Source organism: Perognathus longimembris, chromosome 25 (assembly GCF_023159225.1).
Source record: "Perognathus longimembris pacificus isolate PPM17 chromosome 25, ASM2315922v1, whole genome shotgun sequence".
NCBI lineage: Eukaryota > Metazoa > Chordata > Mammalia > Rodentia > Heteromyidae > Perognathus > Perognathus longimembris.
This window is the reverse complement of record NC_063185.1, coordinates 16,118,121-16,142,581: the sequence shown is the minus strand read 5'-3', so window position 1 is coordinate 16,142,581 and position 24,461 is coordinate 16,118,121. Positions and strand designations below refer to the sequence as shown.

The following is a 24,461-nucleotide window of genomic DNA, read 5'->3' as shown; positions in this document are numbered from 1 at the left end:
TCTCTATGGCAGCCCAAAGCTCCCCAGAATTCTCTGAGTCTCTGTTTCTGGGTCATGATGAGGTTAAGCAGGGTCTGAAGTGGCTTCCAGGGTCTCAACACCTGTGTGAGGCCCTTGCCGGGCAGGTGAGCAGCTGTAAGCTCAGCCTCCAGCTCTAGAACTGTGGCTGAAGAAAGCCACTGCAGGGGGTGGCAGCCAGGGCAGGTGGCCTGGGACCTCAGGTCAGGTGCACCTGAATATTTACAGGAATTACGTCTGGATATCACTGGCTAGGCCAAACCCCGAGTGCTGTGATTTCTAAAATACTCCTATCCCTCTAGGCAGCCCTGGCTCATTTATTTTAGGTCTCTCTGGCCTCTCAGCTTGACAGATCAATTGGGTGCAGCCTGGCAGAGCACCATTCTAATTTAAAGAAAGCGCGTTGAATACCTTTGCAAAGGAATTGTTCCATCAGGAAGCTCGGTATTCTCTGAAGCCACTCAACACTCTGGCAGCCCCTTCTTCCCTGGTAATGAATCGCTGTCCACCTTGGCCGTCATCAGCTTGGCTCTGGGCGCTTACCTGCTTGGCTTCCCCACCCTCAGCCCCTCCTGCCTCATTTTCACCTTGGGCTCTTCTGGTGGGGAGACAAGTAGTTCAGGAGGGCCAGAGTGGAAACAGGGAAGGGGACAGTGAGTGCCTCATTTGTTCCGTTGCGGATCAGCAGACCTTTGGAAAATTTGAGCCTCTGGCTTTTGTTTTATAATACATCTGAGTTAGGAGTGCCTGCCTCTCAAAGAGCCCATGGCTTGGCTGTTTGGGGTTTGGGGCTTGGTAATTTCTAGTCTGGCTTCTACTGGAAGATTCTGGGTGGCTCTAGTCCCTCTCTCTCAGCTGGCTCAGGGTGGAGGCTGCACAGTGGAGCTGGCCAGGGGCCTTTGGCCATGTCTCAGAGCCCAACTTCCATAGGGTGCTTATCTTCCTGAATGTGATAGTACTTCTCTTATAGTGTAGCTAGCTTGGCTTTATTTTCTGGATTTCTTCTAGTGTTTGGGCCTTTTCTGTTGAAGCATCCCTCCATTTTATAATCCTAATCCACATATCTTTAATGAGAATTTGGAACTCAAAACACAGAAGTTTCAAACTCAGAATAAGCCCAGAAAGCATTGGCCATAGAAGCTGCTGGATCAGGCTGGCTGTCCAGGTCTGGGGTGAGGCTGGATGGAATGTGGGGGTTGGTAATTGGCCCTGGTGAGGAAGAGGTGAACCTGTCCAAGGCTGAGCTCTAGGCCTCAGTCCTGGGCTTCAAGCCCAGTGTCTCCAGCTGGGTGCTCAGGCTATGGATGGGGTGTGGGCCTTGGGCTAGTCAGGACCACAGCAGTGGCCTGGAGTTTGGTTCCTTCTTTGTTTTGACGTTCCTGTCCAGTGTCGACACAACCCTGCATGAGGGACTTGGGCCCACAGGGAGCCTGTTTCCTCTTGGATGTGCCTGATAGATCATGCGTGGCCCAGGGCTGAGGTCGACTCACTGGCTGGAGGAGGTCCCGACACAGTTTATGCCAGGGCTGGGCTGAGGGCCTGGGGTGACCTCAGGCCGTTCAACTTTCCATCAGACTGGGTCTTGTCAAGGCCCAGAGTGAAAGCTAAATTCTATCACTGGGTGGAGAAGAGGACACAATGGGACACAAAGCACTAGGACCTCAGTACAGAGGACATGTGAGGAGTGTATGTCTATGTGGGGGTGCATGTGTATCATTTATAAGCAAGGTACTATGGTCTGTGTGCTGTGTGCCCCAAAAGTTCATATTTTGGAAGCCTGGTTTGCAGTAGAGCAGTGTGGAGGTGGTGGAGCCTTTAAGAGGTGGAGCCTACTGGAAGGTGGTTAGCTCATAGGGGATCCACCCCCATGAATAATTAAACTGGTTTCACAGATTTGGCTAGGATTCCCAGGAGTGAATTAATTCTTATGAGATTGTTATAAATGGAGATCACTCCATGTGCTTGGCTTCTTGCAGACTGCTGTGTTTTCCTTTCTACCTTTTCAACATGTTGTGATTCAGTCAAGGGGAAGGCCAAACCAAGATGTGGAAGCCTAGCCCCTGGGATGATGAGCCAAATAAACTTCCTTATTTACAAAGTACTCTTCCTCAGGTATTTTGTGTGCTTTCATTTTTGCTACTATAATAAAATACCCAGGGCAGGCTAAGTTTATGAAGAAAAGAGGCTTAATTAAGCTTACAAATTTGGAAGTCTGAAAGCTCAAGATTAGGCAAACCCATTGGTTGGGGCTCTGGTAAGTGCCTAAGCCTGGTGGTGTGACCATAGCAGGAGCCACCTTCCAGTGCATGAGCCCCTGAGAGACAGAACACATCCAAACCACAGCAAGGACCTTTTCATTTTAATAGTAAATTCTATCCATGTGGCTCCGGTTGAATCAGGCAGGAGGTGCTTACAGGAAGCATATTCCTACCTCACCCAGGGAGACTTCTGGAAGTAGTTTCTAAATATTCCACTAAATATTGATGGATAGTTTGTGTGTCAGGTCCCATGGGGAAGAGGACACATATGGCCTGGGCTCTTGGGGTTACTGATGCCTATAGGGTGCCCAGAGCCTACATGGCTTCTCCTCAGGGGTGCTGAGAAGACAACAAGTTTGCTGGGGGTGATCTCAGGGGCTCACAGTCTTAGAGAATGTTTTTCACTAATCCTCTGTCATGTAAGATCACCCATGGCTGTTTCTCCAACTCAGACCTAGTTGGGCCTTTTTTAGCTCATGGTAGCATCCTACTGTGGCCCTGGAGGAGGCTAGGAGGAAGATCAAAGTGTTAGGGTTGGGAGCTTTTCTTTCCTCATTGGCCATGCAGAAGTCTATAGCTGCACCTTTGCTTAGCTCCACTGGGTATGGGGGTCCTATGGGGTAGAAGCCATGCTCTGAAGCCAGGGATCCAAGGTGGCCTTTTGTTGATGCATCCCCCAGGGCTCCTTGGAGCCATGGGCTTTTCTTAGGAGTAATGACTTTCTGTTGCATGCTTTCCTAAAGCCCGCCTTATGCCAAGGGCATAAGCGCCTCTAGTTCTTGTATGTATGTGCGTGCATCTGTATGCACTAACAAATGTATATGAACAGTGCCTGACTCTGTGATCTAGGCTTTACCTCAGTTTCTGTCTTTCATCCCAGCCAGGGGTTGTTGGGGAGGGAGTTCAAGTAGGAAGAAGAAGCACATGTAAGATGAAGAGACCTGACGGGGTCAGAAGGCCTGACAGGGTGGGCTGGCACTGCCTTCTTCTCTAAGCTCTAGGTGGCTGTGGCACTCCAACTGGGAAGGCTCAAACAATGGACATTTGTGCTCTTACAGGTTTGGGGACCAGAAGTATGGAATGGGTCTCCTGATCCCAAATCAAGGTGTTTGCAGGAAAAGACCTGGAAACTTTAGGGGACAATTTGTTGCCTGCCCTTTCAGATTTCTGGTGCCTGCCAGCCTCGTTCGGCTTCATGTCCACCCTTTCTGTCTGTGTGGATATTCTATCTCCCCCTTCTCCTTCTTACAAGGTGTATATGACTCCATTTAGGTTTTGTCTAGGTTATTGATGGCCACCTCCCAACTCAAGATCCTTAATATAATCACATCTTCAGAGTCCATATAAAGTACTAGTCACAGTTAATGGGAGTCAGGCCTATCTTTAGAAGTTACCGTTCAGTCAACTGCAGGAGATAAATTGGCGCTCCTGTACAAGGCTAGTCATGCAATAGGTGGAACACTCATTTGCGAGGTACCCATGGAGGGCCTAGGTGCAGGAGTAACTAGCTCAGGCTTCAGCCAGAGGGGAAAGCTGAGCCGATCCTGACACTGAGTACACTGAGAAGCTGGCTTGCTGGTGATATTGGGAGCCTGGTTGTCTCAGCCTCCAAGGGGCTGAACTTGAGATTCCACAAAGATCTCTAGGTCCTACAGAGAGCTATTTGCAGAAAATCCCACGTTTCTAAGACAAGATCTGCAAACTCAGAGGCCTGCAAGGTTCAGCAGGCAGCCAGTGAGGACAGTAGTAGAGGAAAAACAAATTGTTCCCGCCCTTGGCCTGGCTTTCATTTCCTCAGTTTTGATATAAATATGGATGACAGAGAAAACATCTCTACTAAAATGAATGTGGCAGCACATGACACTTGACTCTGGCTTCACCATGGGCTTAGGGAGGACCAGAGACTTCATTTGAAGGGACAGCCCTTCCTTGGCTCCCTTGACCTTGACCTTCGAGAAGTGTGTGGATCTCAGGCAGCAATTCTCTTACTGCCAAGAGAATTCAGCTATCACGGATATTTATATGATTTTCCTTGATTTTAGACTATGGATGCAAATTTCTTTTTCCTCTTGTTTGGCTTCATATTTCTGAAAGCACTGTATGGACCAGATAAAACATGCTCTTCCCCATTGCTTGCTAATTTCTGAGATGCAGAGGCAGGAACGTCCTCTGCCCTCTTCCAGGAGCTGCTCTGGAATGCGATTCCCCTCTCACACACACACACCATCCACCAGGGAATATATGAAATAAGAGGAGGGGCAGAGGGCTTCTGCCCAGAGAACCTGCTGTTGGGCTAATGTAGCCTTAAGCCCCAACATACACACTACCTTGGGGCTGAGAGGAGTTAGACAAGCCTGTGCCAGTGACCTTGGCTGCTACCTCCTTTTCAGAAATAGCTGGTACGAAGCCTCTGCCCACTGCTGCCAGGCTGCAGTGTCCTCCCTGATGGGCAGAGGGGGCCCAATACCACGGGAGCTTCTCTTCCATGCCACTGCCAAGGCGAGCTGCTGAGGAGAGAGGGTGAGGTGCCAGCGCTGAGTGTTCCAGTCTCCTCCACGTGGCTGAATGCAGCTGGCCAGCGCACAGTCTCCACCTGGTGGCCCCCAGCCAGCTTCCCCCCAGGCCAAGAAGCTAAGCCCTCCCTCCCAGTCTTCTTACTTTATTTTCAGCCCACTAGGAGTTCTCCAGGCTTGTCAGGCTCAGGGAGCTCACAGTAGACAGGGCAGAGATCTGGAGAGTGGAACAGATGCTTGGGGCTTGGTGGGAGCTGCACCCCCAGATAACCCAAGATGTAGACAGAGTCCTCTGTGCACTGGGCAGCCAGCAGAGAGTTTGGGAAGGGACATCCCACAAAGCCACATTTTAACTGCTTATTGTTGAATCTCACTGGAGGCTAGGGGCAAGGAGGCTGGAAAGGAGGCATAGGGTGGGGAAGAAAGGGGAGTCGCTGTCCCAGGGCCACAGGCTGAGGAAGTGGGTGTGACTCTGTAGTGACAGGCAGATCACTCGGCCCCAGTGATATAGTGGGTATGAGGTATAGGGGCAGGGCCCAGCCAAAGGTGAGGCCTGGTAGGGAGGGACGTGGGGGAAAACTGGAGAGGAGGCACCAGGAAGTATTAGGGTATGTATGTAAATTTGCTGACTACTAAGTCAGGGAGTCTTTCTGCCCTGCAGAATGGCTGTACTGAATTACTATAAACTCAGTGCCTTAAGACAGCACCATTTAGTCTCTTGCAATTCGGAAGCTCAGAAACCCAAAATGGGCCTCAAAGACCTAAAATCAAGGTGTGCATAGCCTGGCTCCCTCTGAAGGCTCTCCTTCTATGGTCACATGGCCTATCCCTCTTCTAAAGCTCTGGCTCTCTCTTAAGAGGATATTCATTATTACTTTTAAGGGCCCTGTGGAATAATCCCAGAGAGTCTCACTATCTCACAATACTGAACTTAATTGCATTTGCACTCTCTTTTTTTTTTTTCATATAAGGTCGCACTCATGGGGTCCAGGATGTAGGATGTGTTCATCCTGGGGCCGGGGATGTCATGACTCAGCCTAAGGTGTCTTCAGTTTCCAACCTTAGGTCCTGGGGGAGGGTGGAGAAGAGGCTCTTGGGGGACCCAAGGAAACCCAGGGAGAAGCACTGATTGTGAAACCCGAGGCAGCTGGCATGGGCTGCAGGAGGCCTGTTCCAGAGCTGAGCGCACCGTTGGCAGAGGCTGCAGAGCTCCCGTCCCTCTGTGGGCCAGGCCCTTGGGACGGCTCTTGGAGATGCCAGGATAGTGACGTGGCCCCAACGCCGGGAAGGGTGGGCGGGGGCTGGTTCTGAGAAAGCCAAGGCCGCACATTCTCAAGAGCTAGGAGTTGTCTGGGGTCAGACTTGGAGAAAAGACTCTAAGTTACTGACTGGGTTGAAAGGGCCCAAATCCCTGGGGTCCGCACTTGGGACTGTTGTTCTGTGAACACTTCCCATCCCCTGGCTTCTAAAGGCAAAGGCAATGCATATGGGCAGGGCAAGGACTTGGGGTCCACCTTGTCCTGAAGTGGGAAAGCCAGAGTATGTTCTCCACAAGTCAGTCCATGCATACCATGCCACCTGATTGGCGGCCCTTATTAGCCATGTGCTCCACTCTCCAACATAAATGTAACTGTCCCTCTGTCTCAGGCTTGCCCCATACTTCCCTCAACCCATGTCTCTGTGGGATTTGGTTTGAGGATAAGATATCAGATGAATGTGATCTAGGCAGGTCCTCGGTCTTTGGTCTCCATGAACAAATGGCCCAGAGGATGGCAGCCTTGGCTTTGGCTTCAACTGCGTTCTACACTCAAGTAGTTCTCATGGGACAGTTCTGAAAGAGGGCCTGTGCTTCTTAAAGGGGGCTGCATCAGCTTCAGCAACTGCTTTTAGCCAGGGTGAGGAGACCATTCAGTGTAGGGGCAGAGTATGTATGACTCTACCCTCCTTGGTGGTTCTACTGGCTGGCTGTACAGGGCAGTGGACCCAACCTTCTGGTGACTCAATTTCCCCATCTCTAAATATTCCAGTGCCTGTGGAATGAGACAGGATGTTTCCCCTCTCATGCAGAAGACCGTGACTGCTTCTTGCTTGTTGTGACACATCGTTAGGGCTACAGGGGTGTTGGTTGCAGGTCCTGAGGTTTCATTAGCCCTTACCATCCTGTTCTGCAGCTCCGTCTTCATCAGACACAACAAATTGATGCTTTTCTTTCCTTCCCTTGGATTTGTGTTGCAAATGTCCCCCAAAGAGCATTTCTGGCAGCACGGTAACCACACTGGCTTCCAGAGAGCTGGCGGCTCAGAAGTGAAAGCCACGCTCTGCTCACTGCCGCTGCTGTGTCTGGAGTTTAATTAGTGAGAACAGTGTGTGCGGTCTTTGCCTTGGCCTTGGGCTCGGTGTGTCTGCTCTTTGCATGTCCCCAGCACAGCAGGTGCCAGTTTTGTGGAGATGCTGGTTCTCCAGAGTTGACTTTGCATGTCTGTGGCATATGTGCTGCAGGTGCAAGAGGTAGGTGGCTCCTGGAGATTGAACACGGATAGCTCCATGTTCCTGGTGCTCCTATGGTCAACCGTGAGAGTCATGGGCTTCTTGCAAGATGGAGGGCAGAGGGGAGAGCATGTCATGGTGGGCTCTCCTCAGAGATGCAAGGTCCCAGCACTTGCACTGAAGGTTGTTACATCTCCTGATGTAGTTACATCCCATGGTAGGACTAGAGGGCTAGCTCAAAGGGACAGAATGTTCTTTCCCAGAAGTAGTGAGGGTAGGCAGGACTCAGAAGCTGGTTCAAGATCCAAACTCTGCAAGTTTGTGTCAGCAAGACCACTGACCACAGGCCCCACTTCTCAGAATTCTCGGCAGGACAGCAAACACTTCAACCCAGCTCCAAGCCTGAAGTGTTCTCCATAAAAATTTCCAATTTTCTTTGACCCATTTCTCTTTGAAATTAATCCCAAGCAGCCATGTGCACTTGGCCCTGAAGGAACTCTGAGCTGGGAAAAGGTCATGTAATTAGGTGGAAATGTTAGTATGTGGTTGGTTCTCTCCTCTCCTCCATGCCCCCCATCCAGGCTTTATTTTTCTCTTCCTCAGTCTTTTTCTCTCCCTTGAGCTGGAGCTGGGAAAGCCTGCAACCACGGGAGAGATGTGGCTGTGGAGTCAGAGGGACCATGACTCTGGCTTCTGCATTTCATCTGGGCCACTTGGAGATAGTGCCAGCCTCAGGACTGGCTGATCCCACTGTTTGGAACACTCTTCTCAGCACCATCACTCAGGTCACAGGTCAACCGTGGCCACCTGGATTGGATCACCTCCCTCCTCTCTCCATCCCTTCTGGTACCCAACTTAGTTTCCACCCCATTTAACTTAGACCAATTCTCACTCTGCAGATGCTGCTAATACTTCGGTGCTCTGGACTGCGAGCTCTAAGAGATGATGAAAGGCTTGGTCTGGTTCATCTGTTGCTGTATCTGCAGCATTCTCTCCAGCTCCACACTCATAGTGAGCACATAAGAAGTGCAAGTTTGAGCTGGCACATCTCTCCCAGTTGGCCTGATGTCCTATCGTTGGGAGAAGAGTTCCCCCAAGGGTTCATTTGTTAAAGACTTGATAGCCAACTGTGGTGCCATTGTAGGTGAAACCTTTAAGAGGTGGAGCCTAGTTGGAGGAAGTTAGATATTGAAACCATAGCTTCTTTTTAAAAATTTTTGTTCACTTCCTGACTACCATGAGATGAGAAGTCTCTACATGCTTCCAACCTGATGCACAGTCCCAAAGCCACAAGACCACAGGGGCAAGTGGACTGAAGCTCCCCAAATTGTAAGCCAAACATATCTTTCCTCCTTTTAACTGATGGGAAGCTGATTACCAGCAGATTGCCAAGGGGCAAACTGTAGGAATTATAGCCAGAGCTTGACAGAAGTTCAGCCAGGGTGTCTCCCTCGGGTGCCCTGGCTGTGTGATGTGCACACCTGGAAGGGCCCAGGTGAGGGCTTACAGGAGCCTGGGCCAGTGCCTGGTGGAAGAGATGGCCTTGGAGCTGGGCTTGTATGAGGAGGTAGACGGGAATGATCCAGCCAGAAAGTGACAGGCATCTGGGGGCCACAGAAGGTTCAATCATAGCTAATCCCAGTGTTCTTCCCCAAACCATGGAAGGAACAATAACTTATAACAGCTCTGCTTCCTGAATGGAAAACTAGACCCAAACAGGGTCCCTTGCTCATTATACTACAGGCATGCGCATTCATCCATCCACTCCTTCACCCCTTTCAACCCCGTCTCACTGTGTGTTCACTATGTGCTTGGGGTGCTGGAGACACAGTAGCAGACCTGAGCAAGTTCTTCCTCTCCTGGAGTTCATAGTTTGGCAGCAGAGAACCATGACAGCATTGGCAGAGATGGATGGGCAGGCAAGGGAGGGAGACACTCCAGGTCTAGATAGCCACAATTGACCTGCAGCCTGAATGATGGGGAAGCCGAGTGCTAGGAAGAGTGTTGCAAAAACTAGACACAACTAGTACTAAAAGCTGGTGTTATATCCTGTGGGCCCAGCTAAATGGAGAACCCAAAGTAGAGGCCAGTCCCTCTGATTCCATAGCCAAACTTTGCAACTGCTTTGTGCTACCTGGGCTCAGAGAGAAGGTATAAGGTATAAGCCACAGTCCAACCCTCATTTGGCTTCTGCACGCATGAAGTAGAGTTCAGGGGCCTTAGAAATGACCCACAGGTTGGCAGCTTCTGGAATATGCTGGTGTTTCCTACTGCCCTGGGTGAACAAAGCTCTGCCCTTTAGATGGGATTATGGGGACCAGGTAAGGAACAGGGATTGACGGATATGTGTGGGTCCTTGTTTCTGTGGCAGGCTAGGTCTCTCCTCCCCAGCTTGCCACTTTAAGGGAATGTTTGCAGGTGAAAGAAACTGAACTATGAGTGTGTACGGGGCCAGGTGTGCAGCTGCAGGCAGAATACAGCTGTGACTGCCTCAGATACAGCTAAGGTGATCCCTGCTTCTGAGGCAATCTGTCTTGGAATTTGGGGTTGCAAACACCTAGGTAACTGGCCTTGGGTTCTATTCTTGTGAATGGAACAAATAGCTGTTGTTGAGTCCACAGGTGATGGTCTGAGCTAGGCTGACTGCCCTGGAGTCTGGGTGCTGAGTAGCCTTTAGGGAAAGCTTGCTGAGTGAGTTACTGGATGTAGGACCCAAGTTCTGTTCAGGTAGAGCCAGGCTGGTTCACCTTGCAGTTTGTATTTTATTTTGTTCATCTAGCCATAAAGCCAGGCTGCTTTTGCCTTTAATTTGTTGCTTCTTTGATTGCTGGTGATGAGGAATGATGGATGATCTTCCTCTGTGTGATGATTTTGTATGTCTTCTCTTCCCGTTTAAGTTCTTTGCCTGTTTCTCTCTCGGGATCTTCTATATTGGGGTAAGCCTTTTTTATCTGTTTTAGATACTGACTTTCTGTCATGTTTGATACATGCCTTTTCCCCAGGCCGTTTCTTTTGAGTTTGGATGGTATTTGCTGCACAAATGCCCACTTTTCCATCAGCATCCAGCTCTGTGGATGATCTTCTGCCCCCTTGGAGCTGTGCAGTTGATTCAGGGACATGAATATTAATCAGGGGTCTGTTTGAGGACATGAATGAACCGGAGTGTCTAATCACTTGCACTGCAACCACGGAAGCCCAGGAGAAAACCAAGAACCAGGAGTACTGCCATCGAAGTAGGATTGGAAACATCAGGGAGGGAAGGAACATGGTGATGTTTGTTGAACACTTCCTGGTGACACATCCACAGAGGTATCTCATCTCGTGTGATAAGCCTACAGGGTTGATTGGTGCTACTCCTCTGTCTACTTTGTAGATGAGCAAACGGAGACTGAGATGCTTGGATAGGTTGTGAGTTTGTAGAGTTACAATGGAAACCAATCTTTGCCATGGGGCAGGGAGGAACAGGTCTAGAACCCAGAGCTGCCAGTGCCCCTACAATACCCTCCTGTATGACTCAAGAGCCTGGGGTGGCAAGACTTACTTGTGTCAGATCCATCTGAAGGCTGGCCATGCTTGGGATGCTTCTGAGCAAGCGGCAGGCCTGGAGTTCTGCTTCGTAGATGCAGAGATGGAAGCCCAGCAAGCGTGAGTGAGGACATGTCTCTGGGTCATTTAGCACATTAGCTCCCAGGAGAACCTTTCGCTGGCAGTGGAATCCCCAGCATTGCATGGAGTGCCTGGCACGCGATTGGTGCCTAAATATCCGTGAAAAGGAAAAAAATGAATGGAGCTGCTTAGAAAGCCTGGCTGCACGATCATTCCTAGAGCAGTAGCCATTGCTTGTAGACATTTGCTGGCTCGCTGTGGAAACCCACTGTAGTGTGGTTATGTCAGGAGGCTGCCTCAACTTTCACAGCACCAGCCTGATGGGTATGCAACCTATCACAGAAGGCTCTAGGCTGGCTCCAGTCCTTCCAGACCAAGAGCTCCCTTCCTTCCTTCCCTCCTTCCCTCCCTTCCTTCCCTCCCTTCCTTCTTTCCTTCCTTTATGCCTGCCTGCCCTCCCTCCCTGCCTCCTTTCTTTCTGGTACTGGGGCTTGAACTTAGGGCCTAGGCACATGTACACCTTAGCTTTCTCTTTGTTCAAGGCTGGTGCTCTACCATTTGAGCTTCATCTCCACATTTGGCTTTTTGCTGGCTAACTGGAAATAAGAGTCTCATAGACTTTTCTTGTTCAGGCGGGCTTTGAACCACCGTCTTCAGATATTAGCCTCCTGAATAGCTAGGATTACAGGTATGAGCCACCAGCACCTGGCAACCTGGGGACCATTTAACCTATATTGGGAATGTTTGCTGTTAGCCTGCAGAGGACAGGCAGATGGGCTCTGCTGATGCTCTAATGACAGGCTTGACACCTGAGAAATGTGCCCTGTTTTGTACCTGGGGATAGAGTGCTGAGAATCTCAGCTTGTACCGAGGGGAGCCTGCTGAGCTGGGGAGACAAGCCGGGCATCAGTAGGTGGGATTGGGGAGGCAGGCCTCGTTACTCCAGCATACTCTAGCTGCCATTCCCTACTCAACTAGCTTTGAACACAAAGCATGCTATGGAAACAACATGGCTTGTTCACCTGCTCATTCAGCTCATTGAACAGGTAGTCATGAAGTGCCCACAACAGGGCCCTGGCACTGGCTCTAGAATCCTGGGCACCCCCAACTCCATACATCTCACAGCGAACACAGGTAAAATGACCGGCAGAGCCACTAAATAACCATGCTAGGATTGAGTGTTGGGGATGAGATCTGAGGCGTAGATTGCAGTTCACTAGAAGAGGAGAGGGATAGGGCAGAAGGTCCTGAGGGAGCGGACTCACAGAGATGGACACAGGCCTAGGCAAGCTTCTGTGTGCCGGGACTTGTTGCCAAGGCTTCTGTGCAGATCTCTGGACACATGTTTGAGTCCATCTGCATAGTCCCAGCTGAAAGAAATGCTGTCACATCTCTTGGGCTCTGAGACTTGCTTTGGCTGGCACTGGGAATTCTATAAGATGTCCCATAAGAGCCTGTATGGAACCTTTACATGCAGCCTTTGCAAAGTTCACGTGGCAGGGCTAGAGTGACCAGACCCTGGGGGACTAGTGGCCATGACATGTGATGGAGTTAAGAGGACAAAGTTCTGGGATGGGTCAGGCCAGCAAGGTAGATATGTGGCTCTAGCTGGGCAAAGGACCTGGATTCCCCCCTGGGGGCCCCAAACCATATTCAGAATCCCCTAGAGGTCTGTGGAGTGTGGGATTTAAGGGGTTAAGTTGACGAGAAGTTTAGTTTGTGTTATTCAGGCCAGGAGGCTGAAGGAGGGGTCAGGTTAGGGACAAGGGAAATGATGGCTTTAACACTGTCCCTAACCCCAGCCTTTGCCTGCGCATGTTCAAGAGACATAGGACCCATGACCTGGGCTCAGAAGGGGCTGAGCGGGGTAACACAGACCCCAAGATAGGAGCTCTGTGGCCTTGACTAGAACTGGGAGTCAGGTATCTCTGGAGGGCACAGGTTGTGTGTAGACACAGGAGAGCAAATGATAGGCAGTGACTTAAGACAGGTAGATGTGAGGTTGCTTGTAGCAGGAGGGCCTCTGATGTTTCAAGAGAAACCAAAAGTTGCATTTTAAGTGTAAAACTTAAAAATATCATTATCACGTGTGTGTGTGCCCGCACCCACCCATTTCTCTGTCCTGGGTTTGAACTCAGGGCCTGAGTGCTGTCCCTGAGCCTTTTTGCTTTTTTTCTACCACTTGAGCCACAGATCCACTCCTGGCTCTTTTTTGTTGTTGTTAGTTAATTAGAGATAAGATTGTCACAAACTTTCCTGCTCAGTAGCTAGGATTACAGACGTGAACCACTAGCTTCTGGGAGTAGTTCAAATGTTTTGAAAGCCGTGTATGGGCCAAGTAGCTGTTGGGATGATGGTAGTGGTATGGGGCAGAATGAGGGGTGTCCTGGGGTGCCTTCAGTGCTGGGGACCTGCAGCCAGGATCCCAGCCTCTTGGATGTGGCTGGAGCTGCCTCGGAGTTGAAATGTACTTCAGAGGAATTTTTATTTTCATTTCGGGAACGTCGTGAGAGAGCTTTCCAGCCGTTCTGTTTCTGCGAGGAGAAATCTGCGGTCATCCTGTTTTTCTTGGAGGCCGGCAAGGAAGCCCATCTGCAGAGCATTAGTGAGAGGGAGTGGGGGGAGCGTGTGGGGAAGGCTCGGCCCACGCTGGACAGGACCTTGGATGGACAGAGGGAAGGTGGCCCTTTGGGCTGGATGGGCCCTCAGCCTCCTGAAATTAATGGCCATCCTGCCCAGCGCAGCACCCAGGTTGTCTCACTCCTGTAGTCAGGCCATGCAGGGCTGGGGTAGACACAGCCAGTTGTATTGCAGTTGGTGTCTGATCCAGTGGTCCAAGGCTTCACTTCCCTGGGCTTCCTGTTCATCTTAGGCTCACATTCCAGAACATTCTCCAGACCCCTACAGCTTTGGAGAACATGGTCTACTGCAGACACAAGGGGATTCCACCTCTTCTGGCAGTGCCTCAGGAGCTTGCTTATGTTTTTGGCCTTCATCTCCAAAACTGGGCTCGACTTTGTCCCAAGACCTTGAAGTGGAAAGAGACATTGTGTCCTCATGTGGCCCAGATGAGCCTTGCAGGAACCACACAGTTTGGGCCATTGGTGGAGACTACTGGGGACAGAATTTCCCTTTCCTGGTGTCCTCAGAGGCTGGGACCTTGTGGCTTGTTCCCAGAGTGCCACAGTAGGTGGCCGGGGGGCAGCTCCACCCTGCCTTGCTGGGTCCCAGCTCTGGCCTGGATTCAGTTTTCTCATTAGAAAAAATGAGAGTAGTCGATCAAAGCCAGGCCTCCCTCACAGTTCACGGGCTGTCCCCACTCCCATGCCCACCCAGCCATGTTTTTTTTTTGACTCATACAAGGCCTTCCAAGACAATACACTTTCAAATCAGGGGATTTCACTAAAATCCATATTTTTAGGGTTGTTTTTTTTTTTCTCTTCTTCAATTTTCTCCAGAAGATCAGAAAGCACAGCAGCCCTGGGCATGGGCCTGCAGGCAACATTTGGCCAGCAGCTCGGTGTCTCTTCTGGGTGGGGTGAACACAGCCCCTCTTCTCCCTGCTGTCTCTTATTGGTCCCAGCTACTCATTCTGGCCCTGCCTGCCGGGTTGGCAGTGGAATTTGAGACCCCTGAACAACCCTACTGGTTGGTAACTATATATGTACACTCTGTTTCTTTCATATAAACACACACGTGTGAATACTTGCATTCATACATACATGCACACGGATACATGGACTAGGTACAGCTGTGTCTTCATCCCTGTAGGAAATACAAGGATGAACCATAACCATCCTGAGGAATTTCCCCCAGCTGACTTCAGGAGACTTGCATATGGTCTATCTCTGAATAAGTCCTGCTTTACAGGGCCTTAGCCAAGACCTCAGGCTCATCAAAGCTTCATGGGCAGTCCTAACATGGTCCTTATAAGAAAGTCTCTGAATCCTTTCCTATTGGGTTTTGAGACCAGTTACAAGACTAGCTAACCTGGAACCCAGGGGCTTGCTCTGCCATGAGCTGAGCTGCCCACTGGGCACTCTGCATGGACAAAATCCTACCTGTGCTCTTGCCTGAAGGAGCCATGGGGTCATCATTCTTGGAGAGAGGAACAAGGCTCTTTAGGTCTTCCTCAAAGAAGAAGGACTAGTTCAGAGAATGCTTACCACAGTGTACAAAGGTTGAGCTATAGGAGGAGCTGGGGGAAGTGAGTGGTAACTGTTCGACTCTGCCCAACTGAGCAACTCTCCAAACTACATGTATGGGGGATGTTGGTAGACCCAGTAGACCCTTGGCTCATTAGATCAGCTGCTGGCATAGCAGCCAGTTTCTGGGCTTGGTGAGGCTTGTGCAAAATTCTTAGTGGGGCTGATGATCCAATGGGATCACAGGTGGGGAGAACCATGACACATAACAAGGCATTTTGGTCCCAACCCTGCTCCTCAGGAGCCAGCTTCTTTCTGTGAAGGATGATGGTTAGGAAAGAGACAGGACTAGCCATTCGTGTTTGTATCCAGTGTGGCCTAGCAATGGCTGAGAGCTAGCTCCAGGAAAACGCAGTGATTTTTTTTCCACTTGTTATCCTTCTGAGGAGATGAGATGGGCTTCACTCCCATGGTCTTGAGAAACAATCCTACTATGAGGCTTTGCTGACTCACTTCTGAGGCAGGCCCTGATGGACTGTCAGGAGAAGGGACGGGAAGTAGGGGAAGCTAGAGGCTGAACAGTGAGTAGGGTTTGAACCCACTGGTGAGGGCATGGAGGAGGATAGTGGTAAGACTGATCTTAATGGAGTCTGCTCTCAGGCACAGAGGCCACAGCAACTCCAGTCCTAAGCCTTCTCCCCAGTTCCATACACATACCCAAAACCCTCCCCTGGCCATTTTTACCTGGTAGAGCTATGAAGCTCGGCCTCAATTTCGATGTCCCTATGTAAATCCAAGGCAGACTTTTGCTCCGTGCAGTCTTAAAACAAATCAGTCCGTCCCCCACCTTAGCAGACACAATGTATGGTGATCTTAACTAGTGGGGCAGGTCATCAACCCTGCCTGGCCTTCCAGGATAGGCATTCTAGAGAAAGTGGTACTGGATCATCCTAAAGGAGCATGTTGGTCTGTTTTCTGTTGATATAACAAATAACCTGAGACTACATAATCTATAAAGAATTGAAGTTTATAGCTTACAGTTCTGGAGACTAGGAAGTCCAAAAGCATGAAAGCAGCATCTGTCCAACATGTAGGGATGGCCTTGGTACATCCTAACCCTCTAAAGGGCATTATGTGGAGAGACAGAAACTGTGCTGGTTAGGTCTGTCTTCCTCTGTTTACAAAGTCACTAATGCCTAAATGAACCCCACCCTCATGTCCTCATGAAACCCTTATTGCCTCCCAAAGGCTCCACCTCCAAACACCATTAACATAGGATTTTGAAGATTACTGTTTACAACACATGAACTTTTGGAGAACATGACCTGAGCAATGGGAAAATAGAGCCCCTTCCACAGAGGCTGCCTTCTGCACCCAGGGACCTTCTAGAGCTCATAGGACAGAGAGGACTGCCAGCCCTGGCCTCTGTTGGACACTCTTATGTTCTGTTTTTCCTCACATGGTGCCAGGAAGACAAAAGGAACAAATGGAGCTAAGAATTAAGATGGTTTATGTACCTAGGTAATTTCCATCTTCTTGTGAGCAATCAGGACCATGGCAGCACCAGCCTGAAGTAGTCTCTGTGAGGAGGAACTGCTCTCTGAGTCCATAATAACAGTATGTATGATTCTCACAAGTCCCTGGCCTAGAATCTGGGCTCCTCAACCCTTAATCATGTGTCCTGTTGTCTTTTTCTTTTTCCAAAACATTTGTCATTGGGCACCTGTGGCTCACGCCTGTAATCTTAACTGCTCAGGAGGCTGAGAACTGAGCATCACAGTCCAAAGCCAGTCCAGGCAGGAAATCCATGAGACTATCTCCAATAAACTACTCAAACACACCTGGAAGTGGCACTGTGGCTCAAGTGGTAGAGCTTTAGCCTAGAGTAAAGGAAGCTCAGAGACAGAGCCAAAGCCCAGAGTTCAAGCCCTAGGTCCGACCATAAATAAATAAATAAATAACCTGCATTCTTGGTGCTGTTGACAATTATAAAGTCAGGCAGGGAGGGCCAGGAGTTTTAAGGACAATGAGAGGAGAAAAGCGTGTACCACCTAGTGTTTTAGAGAATATGCTTAGAGGATTAATTTACACCCCCTCCAAGCTGACTTCACTTATTTATGTCTCTTCTGAGCTCCTGCAAGCATCTGAATTGCTACCTCTGGCCTTTTTTTTTTTTTAGTAGACTATAATTCATAACGTAGGATTCACCATTTTAAGCCATTTAAAAATGCGTAATTTGTGGTTTTGAGTATTTGTATAATGCTAGGCAACTAGCATCATTATACAGTTTGGGAACATCTTTATCTTCTTAAATAGAAACCTGCAGTCACTCCCTGCCCCCTTCCCTCAGGCTCTGATAACCACAAATCTACTACCTGTATGAATTTGCCTGTTGTGGATATTTCATATAAATGCAAGCATAGCATTCATTGATCTACTTGTTCTGTTTTTGCTTTTTGTTTTGTTCTATTTTGATTTTGTACCGACGCTGGGGTTTGAATCCAGAGTCTGGATGCCATCCCTTAGCTTTTCTCCTCAAGGCCAGTACTCCTCAAGGCAGAGTACTGGCCTTGAGGAGCAAAACCTCCACTTTTGGCTTTTCTTGCTGGTTAATTGTAGGTAAGAATCTCATAGACTTTCCTGCCTGTGCTGGCTTCAAACTGCTATCCTCAGATCTCAGCCTCCTGAGTAGCTAGGGCAAGAGGTGTGCACCACCAGTGCCTGGCATATTGTCTGTCTTTGTCCTCTAGACTTCTAGAAAATCTGTCTTGTCTATGTGCAGTTTCTCTCCCCATATACTGTGCTCATGGTTCCTTCCTCCATGCTCATGTAGGCTCAGCTTTGTCTCTCTTTCTGGAGCCCTGAAGCTCTGCACAGTCCTTTCATTTTGGCTCTACCAGGCATCTGGCAATGCCATGTTTTCCATGGCTACATACATGCCTATGCCACCCCTTGACCCCCACAGAGCCTACTTGCCAGGCTTCTGGGTAGAACAGTACTCTTCTCCCTTTGCCCTTCATCTGACAACTTTTCACACACATACTGACAGCACAGAGATGGAACTTGGTCAAGTCTGCTGGGATCCTATGTCTCTCCTTGCATCTCACCTGTCTTCCTAGAACAGGCAGCAGTATGTGTTTACGAAGCCTGTGGAATAAGACAGTAGGGAACAGTGGAGACTACAGCAAAAAAGCACAAGCCTCTACCTAAGGGCTTCTTATTACTTCCGAAAATGTCCTCAGTGCCAACATGGAAGTAGCAGTTGTGGTCTTCCTCCCCTCCCCTCCAAGGCGAGTGTTAGCAAGAGCTCTGATCCAAGCTGGGACGTGTAGAGTACACGTGGGACTCAGTAGCACGAATCTCCACTCACACCCTATCCCCAAGGAGAAAAAGAAGTCCCACATGTACCCCCTATGTTTACTAAACTATAGCTAGTGTGCACATTTTGAGCTGACACGGCATGCGTGGGTTTTCATGTGCACACATCTCCTGGAGTTGCAGTCAGGGCTGGGAAAGCCAGCACAGCTATGAGAGAAAACACTAGAGAAAGGGGGGGGGGGTACCACTTTTGATAAGAAAACTTAGGGGGGAAATGGAAGTGGAAAAATGAAGACAACTAAAACCATAGAATTGGATGGGCAAAACAAATCCAAACGTATCCACAATCAGTAGGTATGGATGGACAAAGCCCACTGATGCCAAAACAGACATCATTGTATTAATAAACAAGCCCCAAATCCAGCCATGTTGTTTCACCAGGGATACACTAAAGTGTCAGGCAAAGGAAGGTCATGGTCCAAATGTGAAGACATAAACATCCAGCAGCCAGGGGTGAGCTGTAGTTGTCATATCAATCCCAGACTCAAGACAGAAGAAGCGACGAGAGAAAGACAGGTCACCATTTAATGAGGAAAGGTTCATTTCTCCAAGACAATATGGCAGTTCCAAAAGTGTATGCCTTTATTAAAATAGCCTTTCTATATTGGATGTCAACTTTGTGAGACATGGAGGAATGGACAAATCTATCATCATTTGAGGAATATTTCAGTTATTTTTTTCCAATTAGTGTTGAACAACAACAACAAAAAATCTGCCAAGGTAAAGACATTCAGAACAATACAAATAACTAGGTGAATTTAGTGGACATAGATGAATTTTGTTCCTGATATAATAGAGATTCCACATTTTTCTCAAGCACACATGAAGTACTTATTTTAAAAATCCATCCATAAAGCTGCAAATCTCATGGAAATTCAAAGAATAACTATGAAGCAGATCTTGGTTCCTGACCATCATGCCTTCATGCTTAGAATTAATAACCCCCCCCAAAATAAAAATCTCCATTATTTGTAAATTAAAAAGAAGCTTCTTAAATAATTCATAGGTCAAGGAAGAATTAATAAGGGAGCTTTAAAAATACTTATAACCAAGTATCATCAAAGCACTAAATAAGAAAACTAGAATGGGAATTCAGACAAGAAAAGAAAAGGTCTGGAAATTAAAGAGATCAATCTCCAATGTAAGGAGCTGGGGGACAGGGAAAGCAAAATTAATCCAAAGGAAGTACAAGAGAATAGGTAATACAAATAAGACCAGAAACCATGCCACTTTCTCTGTTCTGACACTGCTCTTGTCAGGAACATGCTAGATCAGCACTGCCAGATGTTTTTGGTTTTCAAGAGAAACATAAAGAGTATAAGTCAATTTTGGTTGTGTATATATTGCTAAGAATTTATCCATTTCATCGAAATTATCTAGTTTGCTGATACATAACTATACTGTGCTCTTGTCATCCTTTGGTAATATGGTCCCTACAGTTGTTTCCGCAAAAAGAAATTTGAAATGTCTTGTCTCTTATTAATCTGGATAAGCCTCTAGCTAAATGTTAATTTTGTTGACTCTTTTAAGGAAGCAACTTTTGGGTTTGTTGATTCTATTATCTGTCTTTACTCACATATTAAAAAATCATTTCTTTTGCTATAATTTCTTTGGTTTTTCTATGTGCCTCCAAGGACTAGAAGGCATATGGTGGTGCTCAAGTCCTCAGTTGGCCTTCTGATTAGTCTATCCATTATTGAAAACAGGATACTAAAGTCCTCAAAAACTTTTTGAGGAATTGTCTACCTCTTTAATTATGCCATTTTTGCTTCACACTTCAGGTTCTGTTGTTAGGTGTATAGATGGATATACTTTTATGCTTTTGTTTGTTTGCCCAGTCCTGGAACTTGAACTCAGATCCTAGGCATTGTCTCTGAGATTTTTTGCTCAAGGCTAGCACTCTACCACTTTGAGCCACAGCGTCACTTCCAGTTTTCTGGTGGTTAACTGGAAATAAGAGTCAAACCACGTTCCTCAGATCTCAGCCTCCTGAGTAACTAGGATTACAGGCATGAGCCACTGGTGCCTAGTCTTTTATGTATTTTTGCTGTAGTAGTGCTTCCATTAATATGTAGCACCCTTCCTTGTCTGATAACAGCAAAGCCATCCCAAATCTTTCTGATTACTATTTGCATGGGCATTTCTTTTTCCTTCCTTTCTTCTTCACGTGGCTACTGTATATGTTCTTGATACATTGTATATGGTATATATGTCTACCTGACCTAGAGAAGAGATAGAAAAACAGGGCATAAGATATCACAAGAAATGTATACACTGCCCTACTATGTAACTGTACCCTTTTTGCACAACACCTTGTCAAAAAAGTTGTGTTCAGGGGCTGGGGATATAGCCTAGTGGCAAGAGTGCTTGCCTCATATACATGAAGCCCTGGGTTCGATTCCCCAGCACCACATATACAGAAAATGGCCAGAAGTGGCACTGTGACTCAAGTGGCAGAGTGCTAGCCTTGAGCAAAAAGAAGCCAGGGACAGTGCTCAGGCCCTGAGTCCAAGGCCCAGGACTGGCCAAAAAAAAAAAAATTTGTGTTCAATTAATAAATAAATTAAATTAATAAAAAGGTGGTTCTTTCACAGACAACATATAGTTGAATTATGTTGTGTTTTTGAAATCCATTCTATACATATCTGCCTTCTAATGACAATTTACTCTATATTCAAAGCAGAACTATATTTAAAGAACTAAATCTTGCTATTTGTAATTTTTTTGAATGTGTCATATCTCTTTATTCCTTGGTTTCTCAAATACTGCCGTTTTTCAGAATTGTTTTATACTATACTATTTTGACTAAATTCTTGTTTATAGTTCTGTGTTTTAAGTTATGTTCTTAGTGTTACTCTGAGGATTACAACTATTAACTTAAACATATAGCAATCTAGCTTGAACTATCACCAACTTAGTACCAATAGTTTTGTTTTTATGTAGTTGTATAGTCTACATTCCTTATAATCTTATTTTCACAAATTAAATTTTCATAATTTGTGTGCCCACTAATGTAAATTTATAATTAGTGCTTTATGCACATTTCCATTAATTCATGTAGGAAAAGAAGGGTTGAAAATGAAGAATATGTAGTTACTTTACTAGTATCCTTTATTTACTCATATAGCTTTGGGTTACTACCTAATATCTTTTTATTTCAACAAGAAGCACATCTTTTAACATTTCTTAGAGGGCATGTTGACACAAACTCCTTTAGTTTTTGTTTTTCTGGAAATGTCATAATTTTTCATGTATTTTGAAGGATAATTTTGCTGGATATAATTCCTGGTTGATGATATTTTTTTCAGCAGTGTGAACATGCTAGCCCACTGTTTCCTTCTACCATAATTTATGGTAAGAAATCAGCTGTTAACCTCATTGAGGATCCTTGTAACAGTGGCAGGTAGCCTCTTTCCTGCTGCTTACCAGAGTCATTATCTTTTGATAATTTGATTCCAATATGTCCCAAGGTTTATTTCTTTGAGATGATCAAACTTGGAGTTCATTGAGTTCCTTCAATGTGTAGATTCATGTCTTTTCTAAAAATCAAATTTAGGAGTTTTTTGGACATTATTTCTTGAAATAATCTTTCTTCCCTTTTCTCTCTCTTCTCTTTTTCTGGAACTCTCATTATATGTATTTTGGACACTTGATAGTGTCCCACAGGTCTCTAAGGCTCTGTTCATTTTCCTCCATTCTTTCTGTCTCTGCTCCTCAAATTGAATCATTAGTATGTTTTCAATTTTGTCTGTTCCTTGTTCTGTCTTCTCAAATCCACTGTTGAATCCATCTGCTGAATTTTTCATTCCAGTTATTATTTTCAGATTTGAATTCTTTTATTCTTTTTTATGTGATTTTGAGTTCTTTACTGATATTTTTAAATTTTGTGATACATTCTTCTACTGTACTGTATTACTTTGGTTCTTTGTCCATAATTTTTTTTGGGCCAGTCCTCTGGCTTGGACTCAAGGTTGGACTCTGCCACTTGGGCCACAGCGCCACTTCTGGCCATTTTCTGTATATGTAGTGCTGGGGAATTGAACCCAGGTCTTCATGTATACAAGACAAGCACTCTTGCCACTAGGCTATATTCCCAGCCCTGTCCATAATTTTTTAAACTACTTGATCATATTCAAGATAATTGACTCCAAGTCTTTGTCTACTGAAGTCTAGTCTGGACTTCCTTAGGGACAATATCTCTTAATTTCTTTTCTTCCTCTTCTTGTGACTAGACTATGCTTTCTTGTTTCTTTGCATGCCTCATAATTTTTTTTTTTTTTTTGGCCAGTCCTGGGACTTGGACTCAGGGCCTGAGCGCTGTCCCTGGCTTCTTTTTGCTCAAGGCTAGCACTCTGCCACTTGAGCCACAGCGCCCCTTCTGGCCATTTTCTGTATATGTGGTGCTGGGGAATCAAACCCAGGGCCTCATGTATATGAGGCAGGCACTCTTGCCACTAGGCCATACCCCCAGCCCCCCTCATAATTTTTTGTTTGAATCTAGGTATTCTATTTTGATGTGATGATTATGGAAATAAGATTCTCTCCACTCCCCAGAGTTTGTTTCTTCTTTTAAGGATTGCTGTTGCTTTTTTAGTGCTTTTTCCCAAACTATATTTGTAAAGTTCATATTCTTTATTGAGTGTGACTGTTGAAGTTTCTGTTTTGTTAGCTTAGTACTCAGCTAGTGCATTTCTTAAATGCTTATGGTAAAAGGGGGAAAATACTACACAAATTTTGAAGATTGGCCCTACATTGGAATCCTTTATTGCTTAATCAGAATATTTACAACTGTATCTAAGCCTTCACCACCTACTTGCACAGACCCCAAAGGTCAGTCTGATGTAAACACTTTGTGAATTCTCAGCTTCTTTTTGGGCACTCATTTAAACGTGGGCATTTTATATAGATTTCTAGGCTCCTGAGCATACATATTCTTTATTCCCTCAAGTATGTCTTGCCCCTCTCTCGTCTCTTCCTTTCCTGATTTTTGGATCTGTTTATTGCATGCTTTGGCCCAGCTGTTGTATTTTGCCCCAGGTGGCTAAAGCTAATATACTTGCCTTTAAACGCTTTTGACAAATACCATCTGCAAAACTACTTCAGTTTGGAGGAAAGCTCCAAGACAGGTGAAGAAGAGGCAGATCGCCAGACAAGTCAAAGCACATAGTGCAGGGAATGAAGCTCTTACAGCTCTCTCTGATACCATCAGCCTGCACCAGGAGAGTGGACTACCATATTCATGGAACTATTGAGCTGGAGAGTAAGGTGTGGTAAACAGGTAAATTAACATACCACAGTGCTCTATTACTGAAATTCACCAGCTTCTTCTCCCATTAAGCATTTATTGGTTGTTGTAAGTTTCTAATTATATCCTGGGATTTCCAAAACATTGATTCTAACAGACTTACAGGTTTAGATTTTCCTTTGATGGAGGGATCAAGCTTTGGTATTCTCTACTGTGTTATTTTGGTAATGTCCTCTGACATATCATATACATCTTACCAGAATCAACTCCATATTTAAGTTAAGGTCCAATGAGTAGAGAAACTTCATCTCATATAGCACTGTTCCTTCACCCCACTCCATAGTCTTATTACTATGCAGCTTGTATTAGTGTTCTATTGCCATGGTAACACACTGCCATAAATCCAGTGGCTTATGAAATATAATTTTATTATTTTACAATTTTTTGAGGTCAGAAGTCTGAAATGGGCCTCACTGACCTAAAATCAAAGTATTGGCAGGGCTTTGTTCCTTCTGCAGACTCTAGGGAAGGATCTATTTCCTTGCCCTTTCCAGTTTCTGGAGGCCATCTGCATTCCTTGGCTCATAACACCCTTCCTCCATCTTAAAAGCCAGTAACCTCAGGCCAAATACATCTCACATTGCTGCTTCTCTGGGTCCCTCTGTTCTGCATTCTTCATTTAGCTTGTGATTGTAGCAGGCCTTCCTGGCTAATCCAATATAATCAGATTTGCAACTTTTTAAATTTACATACTCACAGATTCTTGAGTTTCAGACTAGCATTTTTTTGGTAGGTATATGCCAGGACTGGG

At 46.6% G+C, this 24,461-nt stretch overlaps 1 protein-coding gene across 1 annotated transcript in view; it reads left to right on the top strand.

Annotated features, from left to right (window-relative positions):
• Window positions 1–24,461, top strand: part of Adamts2 (ADAM metallopeptidase with thrombospondin type 1 motif 2) — a 142,432-nt gene that overhangs the window by 62,710 nt on the left and 55,261 nt on the right. The window lies entirely within an intron of this gene.